The 14903-nt window shown below is 42.7% G+C and overlaps 1 protein-coding gene across 3 annotated transcripts in view; it reads left to right on the forward strand.

Annotated features, from left to right (window-relative positions):
• Positions 1–14903, forward strand: part of LOC139277581 (disks large-associated protein 4-like) — a 487044-nt gene that overhangs the window by 21146 nt on the left and 450995 nt on the right. For all 3 annotated transcript variants that reach the window (XM_070896251.1, XM_070896249.1, XM_070896250.1), the window contains exon 2: positions 10679–10789. The gene's annotated coding sequence lies outside the window, so the exon portion shown is untranslated. The remainder of the gene's footprint in view (positions 1–10678; positions 10790–14903) is intronic.

The following is a 14903-nucleotide window of genomic DNA, read 5'->3' on the forward strand; positions in this document are numbered from 1 at the left end:
TAGGCTCCTCCTCCCTCCATTTAAATACAGCGCTGATACCTGCCTGCTGCACTCTGGGAACGCCTGGTTTTACAGACGTTTCCTGGGGTGGGCGGTTAAGAGGCAACGAGCCTAATTTTGCATCCGGGGCGCTAGTGGAGTGTTGCACGACGATTGACGTCATGATCTCAGTAAAACTAGAGGGCGGACCAATAAGCTTTTGCGCCGCCGCAAACCATGAGCTGAATTTGCCTGCCGGGCCGTTAAAGCGGAACACCCGCCATAATGCCTAGAAACACCCTTTACCGCCTGTCCGGGGCGCTACCAAAGGTGCAAGCGAGCTGAAAATCCAACCCTAATATGCACTAGTATTAACTCCTTGTATTTATGAGTTTCGTGTTGATATAAGGATGGATGCATCTTGTAGATTTAATGTAAATTATTCAGCTTTTTTTTTATAATTCTAGAGCTTTTGCCAACAGCAATAATTGACTCGGCTCTGAATGAGTTTAAATTGCACTCAATAACACCAATTTCTTCCCTTATTCTGCACGTGTTTATCCTCATTAAATGAGACATTATTTGAGACTTTGTGATCGCCAGTTTCGAATGCATTCTATATTGGACCCAATTTAAAATGCTTTGTTACAATTCTAAGCTGTGTTTGTAACATGTAACATTAGAGTTGGCAACTCTGGTTGGATGTATTCCTGACGTTCTGCCTACAACCGCCCAACCATTGGTCCCGCAGCATGTCCACCCTCACCGCGCATCATCTTCCCACATCAATAGCAAAGCGAACAGACTCTTGTTACCCAGTTGAATGATTCTTGACTCACAGCTTTTTTTTCCCATCTCCAATATTTTTATAACTAATAAGCAAAGTGTGCAAAGAAAATTTTAAAAACCCACAATTTTTGATGATTGTTCTCCCCGGTCGCTCACAGCAGTGTCCTACATAAGAATTAGGAACATTAGGCCATCTAGCCCCTCGAGCCTGCTCCACCATTTAACAAGATCATGGCTGATCTGGCTGTGGACTCAGCTCCACTTACCCGCCCGCTCCCCGTAACCCTTAATTCCCTTATTGGTTAAAAATCTATCTGTGACTTGAATACATTCAATGAGCTAGCCTCAACTGCTTCCTTGGGCAGAGAATTCCACAGATTCACAACCCTCTGGGAGAAGAAATTTCTTCTCAACTCGATTTTAAATTGGCTCCCCCGTATTTTGAGGCTGTGCCCCCTAGTTCTAGTCTCCCCGACCAGTGGAAACAACCTCTCTGCCTCTATCTTGTCTATCCCTTTAATTATTTTAAATGTTTCTATAAGATCACCCCTCATCCTTCTGAATTCCAACGATTAAAGACCAAGTCTACCCAATCTATCATCATAAGGTAACCCTCTCATTTCCGGAATCAGCCTAGTGAATCGTCTCTGTACCCCCTCCAAAGCTAGTATATCCTTCCCTGAAGATTAATCTTCAATCCCTGGCGACTCCGGGAAAGGGGCAGATGTGCGGTTAAACTGAAAAATCCAAAGGTTGCTGTCCGAGTTGTGCCACTCCGCCGACGGAAATTGCGGCCTCGCCTGATGCGTACATAGTGCGCACGGTCCCAGCGAAGCCTCGCAAAAGCCGGTTCTCAGGGCGAGATGCGCATGCACCGAGAACCGGCTTTTATGATCTGTCAAAGTTTCTTTAGCCAGATCCTACACATCCCCGCAGGAAGGACAGCCGTGTGACAGAGATTAGGCTCTGTGCCCAACTCATGCCCAGCGAATATTCTTCAAACTTTTACGCCTGTTAAAAGCAGGTGTATAGCTTACTTTTACCAGTGTAACACTTTTAAAACATAGAAACATTCAATTTAATCATTCATTTTTATATTAAAAACCCTGTCCATGAAGGTAAGTTTATTTTTAACCTGATTAGAACACATTAAAAAAATTCTCAAAAATATTTTTTTCTCAAACATTTAATTTCAATTAATTTTAAATATGTGAGATTTTTTTTAATTTATTGTGTTGTATTTCTTCTTTTAGGGGGTTATTCTCATTGATAGTAATGGGAGCCCGTACAAACAGAGTTCTCATTTTTATCAATCAGAATATCTGTACTTGATAGTGATTGGTTGCCCAGGCCCATGTGATTCCAGCAGATGCATTCGTACATGGAAGACATCTTCCCATACGCTGTGCAGTGAATGAAGGCCTCTGGCACCAACAGGTAGTTTCATACGGGGAGAAAAACAGAGTTAACGTTTCAGGTCGATGTCGACTTGAAACGTTAACTCTGTTTTTCTCTCCACAGATGCTGCCTGACCCGCTGAGATTTCCAGCATGTTCTGTTTTTATTTCAGATTCCAGCATCTGCAGTTTTGTGCATTTGTATTGAGGTAGTTTTGAAAAAATTTTCTGGGTCAGGGGCGTTCGTACGAAGGAAGCCTCACCATTAAAATGCATTGAATGGGGTGAAGTTGCTGTATTTGTACAATACAAACTAAAGTCGCCACAGAAAGTTAAGTCTTGTCCATTCCAGTCTAAGTATCCTTTTAACAACAAGAATAAGTGTTAATTACTGCCAAACAGCCTCACTGGCAATGAAAATTAACTATTACAAGTGTGGAGTCTCATTCCTTCAGGTTTTAATTGTTGTTGGAGATTTTAAAAATATAACATTTTACTTTTTTCCCCCCAACTTTTCCTTTCTGTTTTTTTCTCGCTCTTAACCCAATCTTTCCCTACTTGATTTCTCTTTCTGTACCTGATTTGACATTGAATTCACCCACTTATGCTGTCAATTTTGCAACCCTTCAATCTGGTTGGTTAAGGAGATACACAGTTCCTGTTCACTCAGGTCCCAGATGCCCGGATCCCCTCGCTGCAATGCAGCTCGCACTTTCAGCAACTTGACGCGCACAAAAGTTAAAAACCTGAATGGGCAAGGGCAAGTGGCAGACGCCATTAAATGCCTTGCCGCACCTATGGCAGGGACTGTGGCTCTCGTATTGGACTGTTCAGCCACCTAAGGACTCATTCTAAGAGTGGAAGCGAGTCTTCCTTGATTCCGAGGGACTGCCTCTGATGATGGTGATGCAGCAAATTATGGCCCAATGTACTTGTTCAGTGTCCACACAGGTGCACTTCCAATGATAATTGCTGGACCATTATCAGAAGCAGTGGGGCTGACAAATTCTTCCCCTCCCAAGTCTGGGGATGCTAAAGTCAACTAGAAATTTCTCAGCTCTTCCTTTCCCTTCTAGCTGAGATTGGCTAAATCAGCAGTTTGGGGAACAAATCTGGACCTTTTTCTGGCCCACATGCCTTAATGCCATGTTAAGTGATGCATTTATTCACAACCATGAGGGAAGAGGTGCCAAAACATTTTATACTGTCATATTTGTTGTAAATGAGTTTAATAAATGTACAACTTACAGCATGAATTTGGTGAGAAAAATCATTATCTTGTTTTTATTCCGTTGGAAACATGAATAGTTCTGGTCTCCGGTGGGACCAAGAGACAATTATCATATTTGACTTATTTTAAACAAAAAAGCACATTAAGCAGCAGTTAATATATTTAAATAAAGCAGCACAAAAAAAATTTAAAAAACGATTTATCACTTCAGTGAAAAGGAGAAATCACATTATGCTAATGCTAATAGTTAATGTAAAATTGATCTCAGCGTGATTCATATTGACTGCATTTCCTATTATTTAAGCTGTGACCATTACTGGACTTTTTCAAGCAATTCTCTCAAACGGCAGGCAATAAAATTGTGGAATAATAAATTTTGTCTTAATGACACTGGCTTTAAAATGAAATGTTGCAAAAGCCCAATGTAAATTTTCAAATAATCTGCTTTGTGTCGTCCAACAAAAGCATAGAATAAAATATCACACTTGAGCAGCATCCACTAAATATACCAATTCTGCCATCACAATAGTGGACTTAGGAGGATATTCAAACCAATTTATGCATTTGCAAACACAAATGATTTAAGAAAAACACAGCATGTAGGAAAACCATTAACAATCACTGATTCATGTATAAAAAAACTTTATTTTATCAGAATGCCTGTAGAAAATACCTGCGATAAAGGCGCTATATAAATAAAAGTTGTTGTTGTAGAAGCACCTGCGTACTTCTGGTGCTGAATGAAAATTTTCTGTTGTGCAGATTACTGACTGAAAATACAATTCAGATACTGTAATAGTGTTTGGCAGTATAGTGGCTTTGGTACCCAGCTAACAACCCAGAGCTTATGCGATAAAGATGATTCAGAACAAAAATTAAAATATTTTAAAATTGAATGAAGCTGGTCAAACTGGCCATTTAGATGTTAACTCTCCCTCCTGCAGTTGCTAGCAACACTTTTTAAATTTGTGGGCAAGGCCAGCATTTATTGACCATCCCTAATTGCACTTGAGAAGGTGGTGGTGAGCCACCATCTTGAACCGCTGCAGTCTGTGAGGTGAAGGTACTCCCACAGTGCTGTTAGGGAGGGAGTTCCAGGACGATGAAGGACTAGCAATATACTTCCAAGTCAGGATGGTGTGCGACTTGGAGGGGAACGTGGAGGTGATGGTGTTCCCATGCCCTTGTCCTTCTAGGTGGTAGAGGTCGCGGGTTTGGGAGGTGCTGCTGAATAAGGCTTGGCGAGTTGCTGCAGTACATCTCGTAGATGGTACATACAGCAGCTGTGGTACATCGGTGGTGGAGGGAGTGAATGTTTAAGGTGGTGGAAGTGGGTTGCTTTGTCCTGGATAGTGTTGAGCTTCTTGAGTGTTGTTGGAGCTGCACTCATCCACGCAAGTAGAGAGTATTCCATCACACTCCTGACTTGTGCCTTGTAGATGGTGGAAAGGCTTTGGGGAGTCAGGAGGTGAGACACTTGCCCCAGAGCCTCTGACCTGCTCTTGTTGGCACAGTATTTATGTGGCTGGTCCAGTTAAGTTGCTGGTCAATGGTGACCACCAGGATGTTGATGGTGGGGTAATACCGTTGAATGTCAATGGGGCAGTGGTTAGACTCTTGCTTGTTGGAGATGGTCATTGCCTGACACTTGTGTGGCGCGAATATTATTTGCCACTTATCAGCCCAAGCCTGAATGTCGCCCAGGTCTTGCTACATGTGGGCATGGACTGCTCCATTATCTGAGAAGTTGCGAATGGCACTGAACACTGTGCAGTCATCAGCCAACATCCCCACTTCTGAACTTATGATGGTGGGAAGGTCATTGATGAAGCAGCTGAAGATGGTTGGGCCTAGGACATTGCCCTGAGGAACTCCTGCAGCGATGTTAGGAGGCTATTCCAAAATTGGACCTAGGGTCTCATCTACATCTTCGGGGTGAGCCAGAGCACCTAGCCCCATGGGACAAATTAATTTTGGGCCACCCTGGTGCACTAGTCGTTGGGTAAGTTTGGGGAAGTGGGGGGTTCGATTGGGCAATGAAGGTCCGATTGCCATGACTGTGTAGTCAGCAGGAGCACTCCTGCTCCTCCTGGTTTTTAATGTAAAAACACTTGGAACCACTGGGCCCGCTCCCTGCCCAGCTCAGCAACAACAACCTTTGTAGAGGGGCTCTTCAGCAGGCATTAGCTCCCTCATTAGCATATTTAAGGGGCCTGATGCCTGTGCTAGCATCCATCTAAAGACTGTCCCCAGCAAACTTACTATGAGGACCAAAGCCTGTGCGGATTGGGCTAAATTGGAATGCCTTGCACCAGAAAAACAGGCACAACGCATACCGACTTCTACCCCTATGTGTTCAAATCCTACCAGACCAGGTTGTTAAATTGAATTAAATGAGCCTCTTCAAGCAGGTGAACCTAAACCCCTTTCGTCCCTGGTTTCCTTTTCAGGGGCAGTCCCACGGCACCGAGAAATGTGTATATTTTGACTTCAATATATTCCCTATTCTTTCCTTTTGCTATGTACCTTCTATGTAATTCTTGACTTGGTGAAGCACTGTTTTTGAACCTTCATGAATTATTATAGGGATAATTGACTCCAAAAAACATTTTTTTCAAAAAAGATGTTCTGTTGTTTTTCCCTGAAGCATAGTTACCTAATGATCACCTGAAAAGAAAACAAATAACCTAATTAGTCTCTTATTGACCAATGTTCAACCAATCGCACGCTTAAAATGTCGCACTTAGTGTGTGCAGCCTATGGAGCAGTAGATGAATTTATGGTAATTTGGCAAGAAGCCATTAGACAAAAAGAAATGGCTGAATCACTTGCTGCTACAAATTAGCTGATGTGTGTCAGGTTGTTTTGGTGTTTGGTTAGACCCCTTGTGGCTTTGGCATCGAACGCTCTGACCCACAGCAAGCGACAAATTTCAGAAGACTATTTCCTTGGCCTGATGCTGTTCCGGCGTCTCAGGAGAAAGATTAGATCCAATGCCGAAATGTCACATCAGCAGCGACCAGTCGCACAGTTACCTGTGGAACAGCATGAATCAAATTGCATAGAAAATCGTTCACAACTGTGACATTCCACGCAGTCTTTGTTTAACTTGTATTTTAATAAACAACACACTGACACCAGCCAATTGTGGGATGAAAAATAAAATTGTTAAGGCTAATTATGGAATAAATGCAAGCATGCACATATCCTAATTGTGGATATATAAATAATCGAACTATGACCTTCATGGACAATTCATTCTTTTTTTCTGTAATACAAGAACAAAATTCTCATTATATCAAGCTCTGACTTTTCTGTTGATAAATACAGTTATTTCCTCTCCAGGCTTCCGAGCCCTGTGTATTCTAATAACCTGATCGAATGCCAGCAGTGCAGAGTCACATTCTGCTGCTGCAGATGGCTAAAGCGTGTTTCCATGGGAACAGTCTTAGGACGTGCAGATAGCAACAGTCGCAAACTCCTTAATACATGTCATTCCTTCTCACACCTTGCTGGGCAACGTGACAAGAAACTCAAACAATTGTTAAATATATCGGTGTCAAGAAGTATATCGGATTAGACTAAAGTTCCCAAAGCTAAAATGAGCATGGATGAGAATGAAAGCTATTATTTATTTCACATGAATCACAAGTCACAGATCACCGATCATACATTGAAAAGCTGAAATGATTTGACTCAGGTGTACTTACTAGAACAATTCAAATGACCATTGCTTTCTTCAGAGAAATTAGCTCTTTATTATTTGAACAATACCAGCACTTGTCAAAGGAGATGGAAAATTGACTATTTTATCGTAGAAACGGAATAAGGGAAGTTTGTATGGCTTCGTTTGTGAGTTAGGTCCATCAAATTTCAGTGGTAACATCAATTTAACAAAAAGAAAGTGCAAAATGAGACTGTGGACATGGATTTTGATGAGTGCATCTCTCCTGGGTTCCCCCATCCCCCTCGTCCTGGTTTTCCTTTACGATAGGTGCCGACTTCTTTCTAAGAGTTCATAGGTACCAGATGCTCTCCAGTACCTCACCCAAGTAACCATTATTCCTGATAACATGTAAGGTCATTGACCTGAACCGTTAAACATAAGAAACATAAGAAATAGGAGCAGGAGTAGGCCATTTGGCCCCTCGAGCCTGCTCCGCCATTTAATAAGATCATGGCTGATCTGATCATGCACTCAGCTCCACTTCCCTGCCCACTCCCCAAAACCTTGTATTCCCTTATCGCTCAAAAATCTGTCTATCTTTGCCTTAAATGTATTCAATGCCTCTACAACTCTCTGGGGCAGAGAATTCCACAGATTTACAATTATCTGAGAGAAGAAATTTCTCTTCAGTTTTAAATGGGCGGCCCCTTATTCTGAGACTATGCCCCCTAGTTCTAGTTTCCCCGATGAGTGGAAATATCCTCTCTGCATTCACCTTGTCGAGACCCCTCATTATCGTAAATGTTTCGATAAGATCACCTCTCATCCTTCTGAACTCCAATGAGTACAGACCCAACCTACTCAACCTATGTTCATAAGTCAATCCCCTGATCTCCAGAATCAACCTAGTGAACCTTCTCTGAACACCCTCCAATACAAATATATCCTTCCTTAAATATGGAGACCAAAACTGAACGCAGTACTCTAGGTGTGTCCTCACCAATACCCTGTACAGTTTTAGCAGGACTTCTCTGCTTTTATATTCCATCACCCTTGCAATAAAGGCCAACATTACATTTGTCTTCCTAATTACTTGCTGTACTTGCATACTAACTTTTTGTGTTTCATGCACAAGTAGCCCAAGGTCCCTCTGAACTGCAGCACTTTGCAATTTTTCTCCATTTAAATAGTAATTTGCTTTTTTTATTTTTTCTACCAAAGTGGATAACCTCACATTTTCCCACATTATACTCCATCTGTCAAATGTCTGCCCACTCACTTAGCCTGTCTATATCCATTTGCAGATTTTTTGTGTCCTCACAATTTGCTTTCCCACTCATCTTTGTATCATCAGCAAACTTGGCTACATTACACTTGGTCCTTTCATCCAAGTCATTAATATAGATTGTAAAAAGTTGAGGCCCCAGCACCGATCCCTGCGCCACCCCACTAGTTACTGTTTGCCAACCAGAAAATGACCCACTTATCCCGACTCTCTGTCTTCTGTTAGTTAGCCAATCCTCTATCCATGCTAATATATTGCCCCCAACCCTGTGAACTTTTATCTTGTGCAGTAACCTTTTATGTGGCACCTTATCGAATGCCTTCTGGAAATCCAAATACACCACATCCACTGGTTCCCCCTTATTCACCCTGCTCATTACATCCTCAAAGAACTCCAGCAAATTTGTCAAACATGATTTCCCTTTCATAAAACCATACTGACTCTGCTTGACTGAATTATGCTTTTCAAAATGCCCTGCTATTGCTTCCTTAATAATGGACTCCAGCATTTTATCAACGACAGATGTTAGGCTAACTGGTCCATAGTTTCCTGCTTTCCTAACACTGTTTCTCTCTCCATAGATGCTGTCTATTCTGCTGAGCATTTCTAGTATTTTCTGTTCCATCCAGCATCCGCAGTATTTTGTTTCTGTGAACCATTATTCATGTGTGACCTCTGACAGTGAGTGTAAGCAGATGATTTGATCCCATCCTCATCCAATGTCCAAAACACTTTCAGCACAGTTTGTTGCATAGTTAGGATTGGGAATCCTGACAGATGTTCCCTTCACAGCCAATTGTTGGACCCCATCTGCTGTCTCAGCTGGGATCAAATAGCTCGGGTCAAACCTAGAACCTTCCTAGTCTGTATGGTTCAGCTGTTCATGGTATAAACTTGCTCTGCCATTGTGGGGAGCTACAAAAATGTTTTTAATCAAGATACTGGCAATGTATAAACCTCATATGATAAATATTCATTTGTAACTACAGCTGTGGTTCTAAAAGATTTAAAGCATCAACATTTGAATTGGCTTTCACCATGATTAAACTCATTAATAGCATTGTTTAGTTAAGTGGTAAATATCCCTGGTGTTTTTGGAGATTTTTTTCAAAGCTAGAGTTGAATGCTGATGAATGCACAAGTTGTTCACCAAGAAGTGTTGTGCTTGGGATAGAGTGTTTGTAGTTTTCTGGATTAATGCATATCATAGATTTTCAAAACATCATTTTGGTTATCAATAACTCAATCAAGAATTTTTTTTAATGCTTTGTACAAAAGTGACTCAATTTTTGAAATGTTCTCCTGTTCCATGCTGGATTGTAACTTTAAACAGATTATATTTTGTGTGCTGAATATTAAGCACAGGAGATAATTTTGGATGGAACAAGATTTAACCTTTAAGAAAAAAATGACTGGCATCTATAACCCCCTTGTCAAATCCTCTAGAGGTCCCAAAGTACTTCCCAATCAATGAAGTACTTTTGAAGTGCAGTCACCATTCTTGTACAAGCAAACGGCAGCCAATTGCACACAGTAAAGTCTCACAAACAGCAAATGAAGCACATGCCCAGATATGCTTTTGGTGATGCTGGTTGAGATAGCATGTTGACCAGCACACCAGGGACATTTCCCAGCTCTTCTTTGAATAGTAGCATGGAATCTTTTACACACACACAGGGCTTTGCTTCAATAGCTCATTCCATAGACAACACCTCTGACAATTCAGAACTTCCTCAGTACCTGGACTGCACAAAGTGTCAGACGAGATTTTGTGCTCCAGTCCACAATGAGGTTTGACACCACAACCTTACGACTTGGAGGTGAGGGTACTGCCAATTGACACTCCAGATTTAAGTGTTACATGTTGGACAAGTCATCTTTGTCCATATGTGTTTTTCATTAGGAATTAATGGGAAATGGTTTAATTCAACCAGACAAGTGAAGTCTGAGCACTTTCCCATGGAGGAGGAGGAAAATCAGAGGTAAGGTTACCCTGGACGCTCTTTGAGTAGTAAACTGAAGAGTGCACAGCGCTGGAAGTCAGTGTGCAACTCAATATGTTGACGAGGGAATAATGTGTGCACAGCAGGGCGCCAAAAGAGAGGATGGGAGGAGAGAACATTTTAAAAAATCAAGTAAAGAATTTTACTTGTATCTGACGTTTGTTTATTTTAGAACCGTGGTCGTATTTGTTTGATTATAATTCAAAGCATCCCAGTACACTGTAGAATCTCAAATCTACAAAGAACACCATAAACATTATGTTCTTTTCAAACAAGATTGTATTGATTGGATGGTAAACAATGGTCCCTCTATTTTTCCCTTCACAGGCCCTTTAAATTTGCTGTGCGGCATCTCTTCCAGCGGCAGGAACTGGTGAGTGGCCTGCTTGGGATCCTGCAGTTGGTGCATGGCCGCACACCTTATGGGGAACATTGATGGTAAGGATCATTTGTTGTACACCAGCAGAACTGTGGCATTGTTCATCGTGAATCGGAGGATGCCAGGTTTTGTAACAATAAAGTGTGTGGCGGAAAATGTTACAAGAAATAAATGTGGCCTTTAGCGGATGTGCATGCTATACATCACCTTCAATATATTATATAGAAATAGATATGGTAGCGCCTTGGTACTTGGAATATCGGTGTTGCAAATCTCTGATTCTAACTCATTTTAACTGTGGCACCAGCTGAAACTCCATTATTCGTAGCAAAGAATCTCAAACCTCAATAAGGTGTCTTCTTCACAACAACAAATACTTATCCCACATGTTTGCAATAATGAGGGTTGATTGTATTGAGTTTAGTAAATTTAATGAACGTGTAAAGTGAAACACTAATGAACACATTTTAGTAATTAACAGTAATTAAGCCATTTTCTGTTTGACAACTTTAGAGCAAAGGTCATCCGGAAAAGAACAGCTGCTCCTTGTCAGACAAGAATGTAGTCTCTTTTGTGTACGGGCTGCCCTTGCACACTCTTCACCTTGCCATCCTTGTCTGCCGTCCGGACACGGCATGGCACACCATCTTACCGTACGGAGGAGGCGGGGGTCCCCAATGGAGTGCACTCTATGCGGGAGTCCTCCCTCTATTTATTGGGGACTTGGCTTGGAGGGTGTTGCACGGAGCAGTCCCGTGCAATAAGTTTTTAAATCGGTTCATGGGCTCCCAAGCCGCTTGTAATTTCTGTGGTCTAGAGGAGTCCGTGTTCCATGTATATGTAGAGTGTGCGAAATTCCAGCCCCTATTCCAATATCTGAAGGGGCTGCTCCTCAAATTCTGGTTGCACTGCAGTCCCACACTCCTGATCTTTGGGCACCCTGTGCGGAGGGGAGCGGGCAGGTCCAAGGGCCTTCTCATAGAACTGCTCCTGGGCACGGCCAAGGGGGCCATCAGCCAGTCCAGGCAGCGGGTGGTCAAGGGGGTCGTTCAGCCCAACTGCCTGTCTCTCTTCCGCGGTTACATCCGAGCCGTTATATATGTAAACTTGTACTTACTCTGTACAGCCACCAGAGGGCTCATCCCCAGGAGTCCCATGAGATCCCATAATCCCTTGGGAGCATAGGCATTTAAGGAGGCTTCACAGGTTGGAGAGGCACACTGGAGACCTGCAATAAAAGACTACGGTCATACTTTACTTTGAGCTCACAGTATTCAGTCTGACTCTTTCTCCATGCACAACAGATAGAGCACGCGGTGTCCATCGGTACGCTCGCGGTCTTCCAGCCCCTCTTCCAATATTTGAAGGGACTGCTCCTCAAATTCTAGTTGCACTTCAGTCCCACAGTCCTGATGTTTGGGCACCCTGTGCGGAGGGGAGTGGGCAGGTCGGAAGGCCTCATCTTTGGACTGCTCCTGGGTATGGCCAAGGGGGCCATCAGCTGGTCCATGCAGCGGGCGGTCGAGGAGGTCGTTGAGCCCGACTGCCTGCCTCTCTTCCGCGGTTACACCCGAGCCAGGGTGTACCTGGAGATGGAGCACGTGGTGTCCACCGGTACGCTTGCGGCCTTCTGCGAGAAATGGGCGCCGGAGGGACTGGAGTGCATCATCACCCCTGGCAACCAAATTTAGAATTGAATTAAGTTTACTGCCAAAAATTAATTTGTTTATTGTGTCGGGTTTAGTGCCCCCTCCCCCCCTTTAATCAGGGGGCACTTGTATAATTTGTGTTTTTGATGCCCTCAAAAAAAAACAAGGGGACACTTGATTGAAAGTTTCTGGAGTGTGACCCCCTCCCCCCTTTAACCAGGGGGCACTTGATTATTGTTTCTACAGAAATAGTTGTAGTCTCTTCAGTTTAAAACAAGGCCTTTTATGTAAAATCGCTACCTGAGGGACAGCATTTTATGAGCTTCTAACTTTTATTTATAATTCAGGATAGTCAGTAACTGTTGTGGAGATATTTAGTTCAGCAACATGGGGCTTCTTTATATAGAGCAAAATGTCACATAAAATTCGCTTTGCTCTCCATTCTCATTTAATTTAACTCACTTTCATGGCCATTGACAGCATGAGATCAGTTTTGGAAAAATAGTAACCATGAAAAAACAAATGAGTTTGGCCCAGAATTTGCAGTTGGAGGCTTCCCACAGGGAAATGCCTCCGATCCGCAAATTAAATGCCCACCTACCTGGTGTTCCGGAAAGCATGGAGATTCGTGGTCCTTGACCTCTCCAGGTACCCGCGGGTATCTCGGGCGCATGTGGTTCGCAAACGCCCTTGGGATCACATGGGCCAACTCAACCAATAAAAGAAGGGAATCCCCATTCATGTTTCCCCATGTATGTGTGAAATCCCCATAAGTATGAATGGGATACCCCAAAAATGCATCAACACATCAAATAAATTTTAAAAATTTACATATTTAAAATGAATTCTGATGGACTGAATATTTACCTAGTGAACGAACCTAATGGAATACCAAGGAAGTATAAATCTACAGTGTGGCCCTGACATGGATCGCTATTATGTAATGAGCTATTGCTTCAAAAGGTCACAGAATTAATAGAAAACTCCAGGGATCAATCTAAATTACAATAATTATTTTGCTCATGGTTTGCATTATTTTTGTTAAGTTTAATTGTAATTTTTTCTAGAGGACATATTACGTATTAATTTTCTCATTCCCGCCTCACTATGTCAAGGGTGCCTTCCGTATCTGAGATATCAGGCGACCTGCTCCAGCCTTCGGCCTATGTCACCCTTCACACAGCCACTGGATGACATGCAGGAGCAGCCTGATCATGCCTTCCATTCTGATTTTTCTCTTCCTCGCCATGGGAGGCTCCAAACTGAGCCTGAGGCTTGCAACTTTCGTGCTTCCACTTGATTTGCATCACTGCAAGCTAATTTAAAAGTGCACAATAAAACAGGGGGATAAATATAACATTTGCTTTCCAAGGAGCGCACACAAAGTGTTTATGTCGTGTTAGCAATAGAAATAACAATACAGCCATTTTAAGGGGATATGTTGCCATAAGTACAGATTTACCGTATTGTAAATTTCAAAAACCATAGAAAATCTGGTGTGAATATAAATATCCTGCTGATGTAATAGTTTCATCAAGTCACTTGAGGCACCAAAGTGCACCTTATGTGTGAAACATAATGCCCAATAAATGACCAAAATCCATCTGACAATTCAGTCCATTAAATCGCTGCAGTTCTATAATATAATGTTGAAGTGAACAAGAAACCTTGAAAGCCGTATTATAGCTGCGGCAAAGGATCTTTTTACCCAGACAAAATGTCTCTTAAGAAAGTATATGGCTACTAAACATAGCACTGATTTTTACAAGTTTCGAAACACTTATGAGGGGTATCCAGAAGGAGAGTACAACATTGAATGCACCACAATTCATACATCAATTTATTTACAAAAATGCTGCATTATGTTTTTAGTATGCAGGCATAGAATATGGTATTTAGACTGTCTAGACTAGGAATATGAATATTGACATGAGACATAATTAATAGATTAGTGTTTTCAAAAGAGCAAATAGAGGTGCCATCTACAGAACTATATTCTTAAATTAATGTTTTAATTGTTGCACATTTTGTACAACATATAGGAGCCAAACATCCACAGAACTGATCATGTCTGCTTGTGCACACCAGTGCTGCTGCTGCCACATGGTGTGAGGTCAGTGGGAGGTCACCTCACCAGCATGGTCCAGGCAAGGAGCAAGTCTGTGTGCATCTCTAGTTCCTATGGGCCCAAGTTTCCACAAGAAAAAAAACGGGCGCCCCTCCGAGCTGGGCGCCCGTTTTTCACGCCTAAAACGGCGCCTAAAAAAATCCTCGGTATTCTCCACCTACTTACAGGTCCTCTGGCCCTCGGCGCAGCCAGCACGAGCTGTGGGGGGGCGGAGCCAGGTCCCGGCGCTGAAAACAGTGCCGGGACCTCTGCACATGCGCGCTACAGTCGGCACGCAAGTGCAGTAGCTCCAGGCGCCGAACTGTGTGGGAGGGGCCCGAAGCACGCAGCCCCTAGCCCTGGCCCAATGGCCTCACTGGGGCTGCGTGAATGAGGCTCCTCCCACGGCCAGCTCCT

This window comes from Pristiophorus japonicus, chromosome 12, assembly GCF_044704955.1.
Source record: "Pristiophorus japonicus isolate sPriJap1 chromosome 12, sPriJap1.hap1, whole genome shotgun sequence".
Lineage (NCBI taxonomy): Eukaryota > Metazoa > Chordata > Chondrichthyes > Pristiophoridae > Pristiophorus > Pristiophorus japonicus.